Source organism: Ziziphus jujuba, chromosome 1 (genome assembly GCF_031755915.1).
Source record: "Ziziphus jujuba cultivar Dongzao chromosome 1, ASM3175591v1".
NCBI classification, from domain to species: Eukaryota; Viridiplantae; Streptophyta; class Magnoliopsida; order Rosales; family Rhamnaceae; genus Ziziphus; species Ziziphus jujuba.
In genome coordinates this window covers 37,094,849-37,106,739 of record NC_083379.1, presented here as the reverse complement: position 1 = coordinate 37,106,739, position 11,891 = coordinate 37,094,849, and the positions used below count along the sequence as shown (strand labels likewise).

The following is an 11,891-nucleotide window of genomic DNA, read 5'->3' as shown; positions in this document are numbered from 1 at the left end:
TACATATATATTAGTGACATTTTATTATTATAGATGGTAACTTAAACATAAAAATGACAATTCCTTTATCTTGATTTCCTTCTATTTTGTCCATGTGACATTTTGGGTGGAGGGTTTTTCGAACACCTTTTATTTTTTTATTTATTTTTATTTATCATTATTTTTTTCCGGTTGCTGTACTAAAAAAGATGGATTCGCGATGTGGAACATTTCACACCCTGAAGATCCGACATCTTTTTTTTTTTTTTTTTGGCTCTGGAAAAAGGGTTTTATACCAACCAAAAAAACCCGATGGTTACATCCTTCAGAAGGAGTTGGCTATCCGAAATCTTTCTTTTTTTTGTTTTTTTGTTTTTTTTCTGTTTTTCTTGGCTGATGTAAGAGGTTAATATTATTGAGTTTAAAGCTGACAATATTCTCACCGTTGTAAGAGGTTAATATGATTGAGTTTAAAGCTGAAATTCACCAAAAAGACAAATTGCACATGTTAAAATTGAGACGTTGACCAGCAAATTGACAAAAGCGCAATGGGAAAAGATAAAGCTGGTATGGTCAGCTGGATCCTCACAATAAAATGACAAAATTACATTTAAAACATATATATATATATATATATATTTTTTTTTTGAAAAGTCCTAGTTCCATTAAATATTTCTCTACAATTCTACACAATATTATTATTTTTTTCAAAATACCTTCGATCTTCTTATCTATATTTTAAAACCTTTTAGTCTTTCAACTTTTTCTTCTTCAACTTCCCTATCATCCACCAACTGTAGGAGACTGGACTGCATATATATATATATATATATATATATTTTTTTTTTTTTTTGAGAAGTCCTAGCTCCATTAAATATTTCTCTACAATTCTACACAATATTATTTTTTTTTCAAAATACCTTCGATCTTCTTATCTATACTTTAAAACCTTTTAGTCTTTCAACTTTTTCTTCTTCAACTTCCCTGTCATCCACCAACTGTAGGAGACTGGGCTGCCAACAAGATGCTGTAGGCATCATGACAAACTCAACAACAGCTGCCACTGGCCCTCCGATGGGGATAAAATTAGATGATGTCTAGATCATCTATTTTTATATGTTGTTTTTACAAATTTTTAACACATAATAAAAATTAAATCGTATAAATAATTTTGAAATCATATAAATCAATTTTTACCATATACAAAAAATTTGTCCAGAAATGGACCATCCGATTTTTTTTTTTCCCTGGTGATAACGTATTTTTTATTTTTTATTTTTAAATTGAATCATCTATATATATTTGCTAAATAAAATAAAAAAGGTGAAAAACCCACCAGTCGGGGTATGGCTGGCTGGAATCTGTAGTTAGCCCGGCATATTTGCCTCACAAAATGCTACTGAAATAGAGGATATTTTGGTAAACTTAGTTAGATGAATACTGCATATAATTTTTTTAGAACTGTGAAAAACACTACTTTTTATTTTTTCCTTAATATAAGTTGAGGTGGTCGATTTAAAAAAATATATATACAGTATAATCAATCAATTTTTTTCCCCTATTTCTTTCCAGGGGAAATAAACACCTCATTTGTCTGTTACTTTCATTTTCAAATGCTCTGAGAAGGCCAAAAAAAAATAAAAAGTAAAAATTCCATTTGTTTAATGACGGCCATAAGTAAATCTATCGTCCACTAATTTTTTTTTTTTTTTTGGTTGGTTTTTTCCTTTCCTGAAGAAAATATTATGAACCTCCATAACTACCTGAGCAAATGAAATAGATTTGCCAACTCACTAAGTTTTAGAAGTTATAAAAAAAGAACTATAAAAAGGAAATTAAAGTTAACTGTCCATCAACTTTTTGGGATAAATGAAAATGTACTTTAGTATAAAATTAGAGATATGAGAGATTTTGGCTTCAAAATTTAATAATTGTACTTAAAAAATTAAACTCAACAATTATATCTAAAAAAATATAGTTGGACGTCCAAAAAAGAAACGGAGAAAAAGTATAAAAGAAATTGAAAATAGCAGATGAAATAGATTTACCAACCTATTATATTTTAAAAGTTATCAGAGAAAATGTATAAAAAAGAAATTAAAGTTAAATTTCCATCAACTTTTTGGAATAAATAACAATATAATTTGGTATTAGAGTTACTCAATAATTTTACCTAAAAAAATTAAACTCCACAAGTCTACCCAAAAACAAATATGATTCAACGCCCAAAAAGAGAAGCGGAGAAAAAGTATAAAAGAAATTGAAATAGCAGATGGAATAGGTTTATACCAACTCACTAAGTCTTAGAAGTTGTCAGAGAAAAAGTATAAAAAATAATTTAAATTAACCTTTATCAATTTTTTGAGTTAAATGACACTATAATTTGGTATCAAAATTAGAAATCCAAAATATTTTGAATTTAAAACTTAATAATTTTATTTAAAAAATCAAACTCAATAATTCTATCCAAGAAAAGTACAAATGGACATCCAAAAGTGGAGTGAAGAAAAAGTATAAAAGAAATTGAAAGTTCACCTTCCAACTTTAAGCTTTTTTAGAAAAATGTCAAGACTTTCAGTAGTTCATTGTTCATCCCAGATTACAAATTCCACACCCCGAGTTATTTGGCGCTGCACCAATTTTCATCCTACCATTTGGGGGGAGCCATTTCCTCTCCTATGCCTACACCACCGGTGCATGTATATAATTATATATACATATATGCTATTATGCTTCTACTTTTTCACTCTATTTGTTTTTTGGTGGAATCCATTCTATGTGTTATATATACGTTCCATGCATGTGATGGTCTACATAATGCATACCAAATTTCTTCCTTCAAATAAAATTATGAGAATTAATTGTTATTTTAAGAGCTAATAAAGTGTATGGGTTGCTTTAACTATACTTTCTAGAAAGTTGATAGTGATACGGAGCAACAGGTTCAAAAACCTAAAGATGAAGTGGAAAGGATGCTAGCTGCCTTTTCCGACAATCCGTCAGAAAAGCTACAACTGATTGATGATATCCAACAATTGGGTTTGTCTTACCACTTTCACGGCCAAATTTATGAAATTTTGCGAGATATTCACAAAATCAGTATTCAAAATAGTATCCACAATTTTGACTTATATACAGTGTTTCTGTGGTTTCGATAACTCAGACGAGCAGGTTTCAATGTATCAAGCGGTATGTGCTCCGAAAGAAGAGTATATATATGCATTTTTTGTTTTTAGGTAAATCTGGAAGAAGAATATATGTACATATATATCACAGACACATATGTACAAAAGTCTTCTGTACACAAACAAATATATATTCATATATAATGATTAATTTTTTAGTGACTTAACAAAATATAATTTTTTTTTACCAAAAGTATTCACATGTTATAAAAGCTTAGTTCACAACCAAATGTGTGTGGGTATAGATATATATATATATATATATATACACGAATATGATATTGTGGGGAAGGCCCCTCACTACTTGGTGGAAAACAATGATGTATAGCTGTTAGATTTTGCTGATCATTTGTATCTTATAGCTATGGATGGATGTCACCCATTATATGGTGCCTGAGTTCATCCACAGTAGCCACTTTGTGTATATATATATATATATATATAGTTAAGCTTAAATCAGGTTTTTAGACTAACATTAAAGTTCATACTTTTTTAGTCATTCGATCATATTAAAAATTGAAATTTAAAATTTCATTTATTAATCATTTGATTCTAATAGTGCTAATGTTAACATCAAATTTCAAAAGCTAATAAAAAAATATTTGATATTAAAATTATTATATTATTTTGATGCGAGTCTAACTCATGTGTATGATATATATATATATATATATATATATAATTTTATTCTATTAGGCGAAGGAGCCTATGATATCTTGGGCTCCACTAGTCTGTTGGTGACAATATACTGCCAATTATATGTACATTTGTCAAAAAATGTAATCCGTTGTCACCAATAGACATATTGAGTCTAGAATATCCTGAACTTCATTGCATAGTTAAATATTACTATATATAAATATATTTATAATTAAAATTATTACTTTATTTCACATCTAGATGATTTTGTGGCCGAAACTTTATACAGCATAGATATAACATTTGGCATAAAAGATTTTATTTGTGAAGTTAGCAAATTTGGTAAAAAGTTGTTATCAAACATAACGCCTAGGCTCTTTTCTATCGTTAAAAATATATATATATATATATAGATAAATATGTATGTATATTTATAGATACAAATAACATAAAATTTAGTCATAAAATTTGTTTATGTCATTAAATTTGTTTATCAACACCGCTTTGTCTCTTTTCTATCGTCAAAAAACAAACATATATATATATATATATATTCATATATATACAACATAACATTTATTCACAAAATTTGTTTATGTCGAAAATTTGTTTATCATCACCAAATGTAACGAGATACCGTTGCCATCCATTTCGTGTTTAATCAAGACATTTCGCTATGCGATATAGCATTGTTCATGATTTAAAAAAAAAAAAAAAAAAAAAAAACAAAGTGATCATTTTAAGTTATAAGAAATTAAAAGCTACATATACATTATTTTTATGTAATATAATCTATTGGATGTGATATGATTGATCACGATTATATATCATGTATAATTACATTGTGATCAAGCAGACGTATACAAGTTCACCAACGAGGAAGGAAAGTTCAATAAAGCCCTTGCTAGTGATGCCAAGGGAATGTTGAGCTTATATGAAGCAGCACATTTGAGGGCGCATGGAGAGCAAATACTAGAAGAAGCACTCACATTCACTGCCACTTATCTTTCATACTGTCAGGACCCGTCCAGAATTCCTTCCCCGGAATCCTAGACAGCCCTGATCCCAGGGAAACCCTACCGGACCCTCCAACGGAAAATCCGACAGAGCCTCCTTTAAGGGATTTACTTACCACAAATTACCTGCACTGAAAACACACTTCTATAAACATCTCCTTATTCCTCCCACAAACTACAAATTGTTCCACAAATTTCAGCACTTCTCAAAAGCAACAACAGTCCAGTGCAAAAAAAAAACAGAAGTATCCCAATAGTATACAGAGCTTTAAGAAGTGCTAAACAACAGAAATACAACAAGGCTGAAAGAAATAATACACTGAAATGAAAGAGTACAAAGATACTTCTCGAAACACAACAGCAGCGGAAAACTTGGTTCGCTCCAGAAGAACGTCTACCACCACTTGCACCTAAGGGAACGGAATTTAAGAGTGTGAGATGCTAATCATCTCCGTGAGTAACCCGAACTACTGAACACCTTTTGCGATAATAAAAATAATAGTAATAGCAATTAAGGAATAGAACAAATACCAGCAATTAATAAATAAATAATAATTACTGTTGGAAAATAATAATTTCCCTCAAAACTCTCACCAATCGCTCCGTTTGAAATGTTCCCTTTTTAAAACCTTTTCGCAAAACCCAATGTACATACCTCCCAAAAACCAAGGGATTAAACCAGTTGATACACAATAAATAAATAGAAAACATACCCCAAATATATAATAAAAATATAATAAATTATAGTAGATAAATTTTGAACACCTTTGGGGTTTAAACCATTATTTGCAATTTACACCGACAATTACACCTGACGCACCACACCATATACCGGTGATGCCCTCCGATACCCAGCGTCCCGAGCACCGACTGGCGGGAGGTTAAAGAGAGAAACCTGCAGCGGTCACTTCGGCATCCCGACAGTACCGACTGCTAAAAAAAACCATCACCCGGCCAAGGAGGGGGGCGGCGGTGGCCAATAACAACTTGCCTGCCCACGGTCCAATGGCAACTCACGGGTGAAGTAAAAACCGTGCGCTAAACCAGATAATAACCACGCACTACCACGTGTCCATACACCATACACCAGAACACCAATACTGTATGAGTGCGTCTAAAAATAAACATAAGTAACCAACCGTACCGTTTTTCCAAAAACCACCGTGGGAAGTATACCAAATTTTCACAAAACACCATCCCACATATTTTTATTTAATAACCCGGTACGAAACATTATTAACCAACAACCACAAATTTTCTCGAAGTACGAGATGCAACCATAAAAATACCACGGGCGTAATTTATAAATTTAACCAAATATTTTCATAAAATATTAAACCCAATTATGCCCGAAAAATCAATACTGAAAACCACGTACAAATAATACCGAAACATACTATGCTCATGCATAATAAATTAAACCACAATAAAACCATAAATAAACCACACCACATGAGCATAAATTTAAATATCAATTTAAATACCAATTAAATATAATTAATTGCCCAAAATAATTTTTGAAGGTGGGTCACTCACCTGGAGCACGCAAATCAACTAAGATCCTCCTCGGGATCAACTCCACTACTCGCGCGTGCACCTAAACAACCACAGTGCACAAACCAAAAATATTAATATTTTATTCGGATAATTCGCAAATGGATACCCGGGGAGCGAACACCAAGCGACATCTAAAGGGTTACGAGTTATATACCGAATCGAAGCTCGCGTGATGAGGATCACGGATTCGGTCTTACTTTCCGGTGATCGGACCCGACGGGGTCGGAATCTCGCCGGAAAGTTTTTCGAGTTTCGGCTCCGCAATTCTCCCAAACCGTCGCAAATTGGCGGAAACGGAAGCCAGATTCAGGTTCAGGAGATCGAACACTGCGGACTGGAGCTGGCCGGAATTTCGAGTACTCGCCGGAACAGTATTTTCCGGCGAGCCGCCACAGTCACCGGCAACCGTCGCCGGCGGCGGCACGTGCGGTGGCCGTTGGCTGTGAAATTTTGCAGACTTGTAGATCGTGAGGAGAGCAACCCAACGGGACCGGCGGTGAGCAAAACGGAGGTCGGACGGCAGAGAAATCACCGTTTGAAGATTTCCGGCCTGTCAGGACCCGTCCAGAATTCCTCCTCCGGAACCCTAGACAGCCCTAATCCCAGGGAAATACCACCGAACCTTCCAACGGAAAATCCGGCAGCACCTCCCCTAAGGGATTTACTTACCACAAATTTACCTGCACTGAAAACACACTTAAAAAATATCCCCTTATTCCTCCCACAAACTACAAATTGGTTCCACAAATTTCAGCACTTCAAAACAAAAATACAGTAATCCAGTGCAAGATAAATACAACAAGAGTGAAAGAAATAGTACAACTGCAATAAAGAAGAACAGGGTACTTCACGAAGTAAAACAGCGATGAAGATCAAGTCCGCTCTGGATGAACACCGACAACCTGGTACCTAGAGGAACGGAATTTAAGAGTGTGAGATGCTAATCATCTCAGTGAGCGACCCTACTACTATACAATATAATACCACGGTAATAGGTATATAAATAATAATTATTTGGAAATAATATTTTCTCTCAAAACCCTTACCATTCTCTCAGTTGGAAAGGTTCCCCTTTTAAAACATTTTCACAAAACCCTTTTATTCATATTCCCCGAAAACCAAGACATCAAATAAATATTCGAACAGTAATAATTAATTTTAATTCCAATACAGCTTTAAAACATTTTATTTTTAAAACATAGTTCTGAAAATCATTTGATGCACCCACTATATACCAGTGGCGCCAGAGTACCCAGCGTCCCGAGGTACTGCCAGGCAGGAGGTTATAGAGAGAAACCGGCATACGGTCGCATGGCGTCCCACTGCGCCGCTGCTAACCTGGTGTCCCGGCCAAAGGGGGGTGGCCACCCTCTCCGATGGCATCCACAGGACACCCTCATAATATCACCTGCGCGCTACTCGCACCCACCTGCGCGCTAATCATATCCGTGTGCACAATATCCATATCATATATACCATATCACATAATCAGAACACCAGTACGTGCACGGTGCATCTAAAAATCATAAAATCCATAAATTTAAATTATAAAACAAATTTCACATTTTTCATAAGCATAGCGGGCATAATCCATCCGCTTGAACCCGGAAATTCTCCGTAATTTCTTTATAATCAATACCATAAATTCCATGATTTTCAAATCCACCAACTCCCAAATCCATCAATTTAAATATCCACATTTTTCCAAGCATAAATAATTCTTGAAATATCATAATCAAATCTCATAATATTCCATGGGCATATTTTATAAAAATTGAAATCAGCAACATAACCAAATATTTTCTTTGAAATATTTGAAAATCAAATCGTGCCCAATTTACCATTAAAACCACACCAATTTCAAAATCCTCAAATCCATAAAATAATTTCACATGGCATAATTTGTAAAATGCACATTTTTTTAAATCCGATAAATTCATAAATAATTCCATAATAAATCCAATAAATATTTGGCACAAGAAATTAAATTCCAAATATTTAAATCACACACATTATATTCACAAATTAAATTCCCCAAAATAAATTTGAAGGTGGGTCACTCACCTGGAGCACGCAATTAACCCACGATCCACTACGGGATCAATTCTACGACTCACCGGTGCTCCTAGAACAAAATTCACAGACAGTCAAATAAATTAATATTTTATTCGGGTAAATAATACCCGGTACCCGGGGGGTCAAAACACAAACGATATCTAGAATTTACGAGTTATATACTGAATCGAAGCTCGAGTGATGCTAATCACAGATCCGGTCTTAATTTTCGATGATCGTACCCGACGGGGTTTGAATTTCGTCGGGAAGCTTTTCGGGTTTCGGCTCCGCAATTCTCCCAAACCGTCGCGAATTGGCGGAAACGGATGCCGGATTCAGGTTCAGGAGGTCGAACACAGCGGACTGGAGCTGGCCGGAATTTCGGGTACTCGCCGGAACAGTAATTTCCGGCAGGCCGCCACGGTCACCGGCAACCGTCGCCGGCGGCGGCGCGTGCGGTGGCCGTTGGCTGTGAAATTTTGCAGTCTTGTAGATCTTGAGGAGAGCAACCCAACGGGACCGGCGGTGAGCAAAACGGAGGTCGGACGGCGGAGAAATCACCGTTTGAAGATTTCCGACCCCTCGCCGGAAAACGCTCCGATCCCGGCGCGTCGGTGGTCCGATGGCCGTGATTTTTGGTGGGTAGGCCGGACTTGAGGAGATGATGATGGGTGTACGGCGCGTGTACTGTAGATCGGCCGGAATAGGGTCGATTCGCGGTGGCCGGCGGTGGAGGGGAAAAACTCGCCGCCGAACTTCGGAGCTCCGATGCGGGCGCGTCCGGCGGCCGTTCGCCGTGAAATTTGGAGGTTTTTCCGGAAATGAGGTGGGCAATCTGGATGGCCGGCGCGTGTACAGTAAATAGGCCGGAAAACGTGAAAATCCCCGGTGGCCGGTGACTCTCTCTCTCTCTCTTTCTCTCTCTTCCCCGAGAGTTTTAACAAATAAAAACCCTGCGTGACACTGTGCATGCCACGTGGACCAATCAGAAGCTGACACGTGACATTTCACTGGTCACCGACCCAAAAACATTAAAATAATACGGTATCCGGTAAACTTTAAACGTCCATAACTTTTTAACCGGATGTCCGTTTTGAGCGTGCCGCTAGTCTGTGAACTCGTATCGACTAGCACTTCACAACCATGCATTAGTCAAAGCTCAATTCCCCATAAACAAAAAGTCAACTCCGGCACCCCTTGGACAGTTTGGACCGCAACTTGTTTCGTCCATAACTTTCAAACCGTAGCTCCGCTTTCGACGTGCTACCAGTCTACGAACTCGTGGCATCGTGCACTTCGCCACGGTACCCTAGTCAACTCAAAATTCTCACCGAGTCAAAAAGTCAACTTTTGACCCCTTCGGTCAACCTCGGTCAACGTGCACGGATTCCGGTGCGATTTGGGACGGGGTGTTACACGGCCCCTCGTCGGAAAACGCTCCGATCCCGGTGCGTCGGTGGTCCGATGGCCGTGATTTTTGGTGGGTCGGCCGGACTTGAGGAGAGGGTGAAGGCTAGCTGGCGCGTGTGGCCGGAAAATGGCCGGAAAAGGGTCGATTTGCGGTGGCCGGCGGTGGAGGGGTAAAACTCACCGCCAATCTTCGGAGCTCCGATCCGGGCGCGTCCGGCGGCCGTTCGCCGTGAAATTTGGAGGTTTTGCCGGAAATGAGGAGGGCAACATTGCTGGCCGGCGCGTGCATTGTATATCGGCCGGAACAGTGGAAAAATCCGGTGGCCGGCGGTCTCTCTCTCTCTCTCTTTCTCTCTCTTCTCTGAGATTTTTAACAAAATAAAAACCCCTGTGTGACACTGTTCATGCCACATGGACCAATCAAAAGCTGACACGTGGCATTTCACTGTTCACCGACCCAAAAACATTTTAACCGGATGTCCGTTTTGAGCGTGCCGCTAGTCTGTGAACTCGTATCGACGAGTACTTCACAACCATGCACGGGTCAAAGCTCAATTCCCCATAAACAAAAAGTCAACCCCGGCACTCCTTGGACAGTTAAGACCGCAACTTGTTTCATCCATAACTTTCAAACCGTAGCTCCGTTTTCGACGTGCTACTAGTCTACGAACTCGGGGCATCGTGCACTTCGCCACGGTACCCTGGTCAACTCGAAATTCCCACCGAGTCAAAAAGTCAACTTTTGACCCCCTTGGATCAACGGTCAACAGTCAACCTCAGTCAACGTGCACGGATTCCGGTGCGATTTGGGACGGGGTGTTACATTCATCATCATCCTTGAGATTGACAACAACCAATTTAAGTCCTCCTCTTGCTGCACAGATCAAGCAGGCCATAAAGCAGCCCATTTGAAAAGCCATCCTAGGGGCCGAGGCAAGACACTTCATTTCTCTCTACCAACAAAACCTTTGCGTAGTGAAGCTCTGCTAACCCTTGCCAAGATGGATTTCAACATTTTGCAAAGAATGCACCAGAAAGAACTTGCCCATAAAACAAAGTAATTAAATCCTTAATTTTATGACTATGATTATGATTATTATTATTTTTTGGATATATTATCAGCTGATAACTAGATTTGGCTAATTAAAATGGGATTTCTAGTTAGTTTATAATTATTAATTAATGACATAGATGGTGAAAAGATTTGGACTTTGTAACAAAGCTACCTTTTGCATGAGACCGGAGAGTAGAGGGTTACTTTTTGAGTTTGAGACCATATTATGAGGCCCAATACTCTCTTGCTAGAAAAATGTTGACCAATGTACTTGCCATGTCTTCAATAATTGATGATATATATGACGTTCATGGAACACATGATGAGCTCCTACTCTTCACGGATGCAATTGAAAGGTAAAGAAGTAATATATAAAATTGCTTGCCTTAGAAATTGGGTTATCTAAATTACTTAGATATATTCAATTCTATAGATATGAAGTTATTTTGCTATATATTTAATCTGGTTCGTTCAGATGGGATTTGAGCAGCATGGATCAGCTACCAAACTATATCAAATATTGTTACAAGGAACTCTTAAATGTGTACAAAGAAATCAAGGAGGTGATGACCAAGGAAGGAAGAAAATACCGAGTAGACTTTGCCATGGAAGAAGTAATTAAGTCGCTACTATAAGCATGAAAATTGATCTCGGCTACTGAAATTACATTTTTCTTTATTAATTTGTGCAATTTTCTCCTAGGTTGATATCTGAAATTTGATACTTTCGATAATTTCTTATGACTATGCATATATATAGATGAAAAAACTAGTCCGAGTCTACATGGTTGAATCCATATAGTTCTCTAACAATTACACACCCACACTGGAGGAATATCTGGCAATCGGACTACGAAGCTGTGGCTTCTCGATGCTTAAAATCATATCTTTCCTTTGCATGGGAGATAGTGTAACCAAGGAGGGCTTTGACTGGATTTCAGAATGGCCTAAGATCTTGCAAGTTTCATGTTTCAATTGTAGGCTGACGGATGACGTG

General features: G+C 37.3%; 1 pseudogene; it reads left to right on the top strand.

Moving 5' to 3' along the window:
* The first annotated feature begins 527 nt into the window (after positions 1 to 527).
* Positions 528 to 11,609, top strand: LOC132800412 (probable terpene synthase 2; annotated as a pseudogene).
* The last annotated feature ends 282 nt before the right edge of the window (positions 11,610 to 11,891 follow it).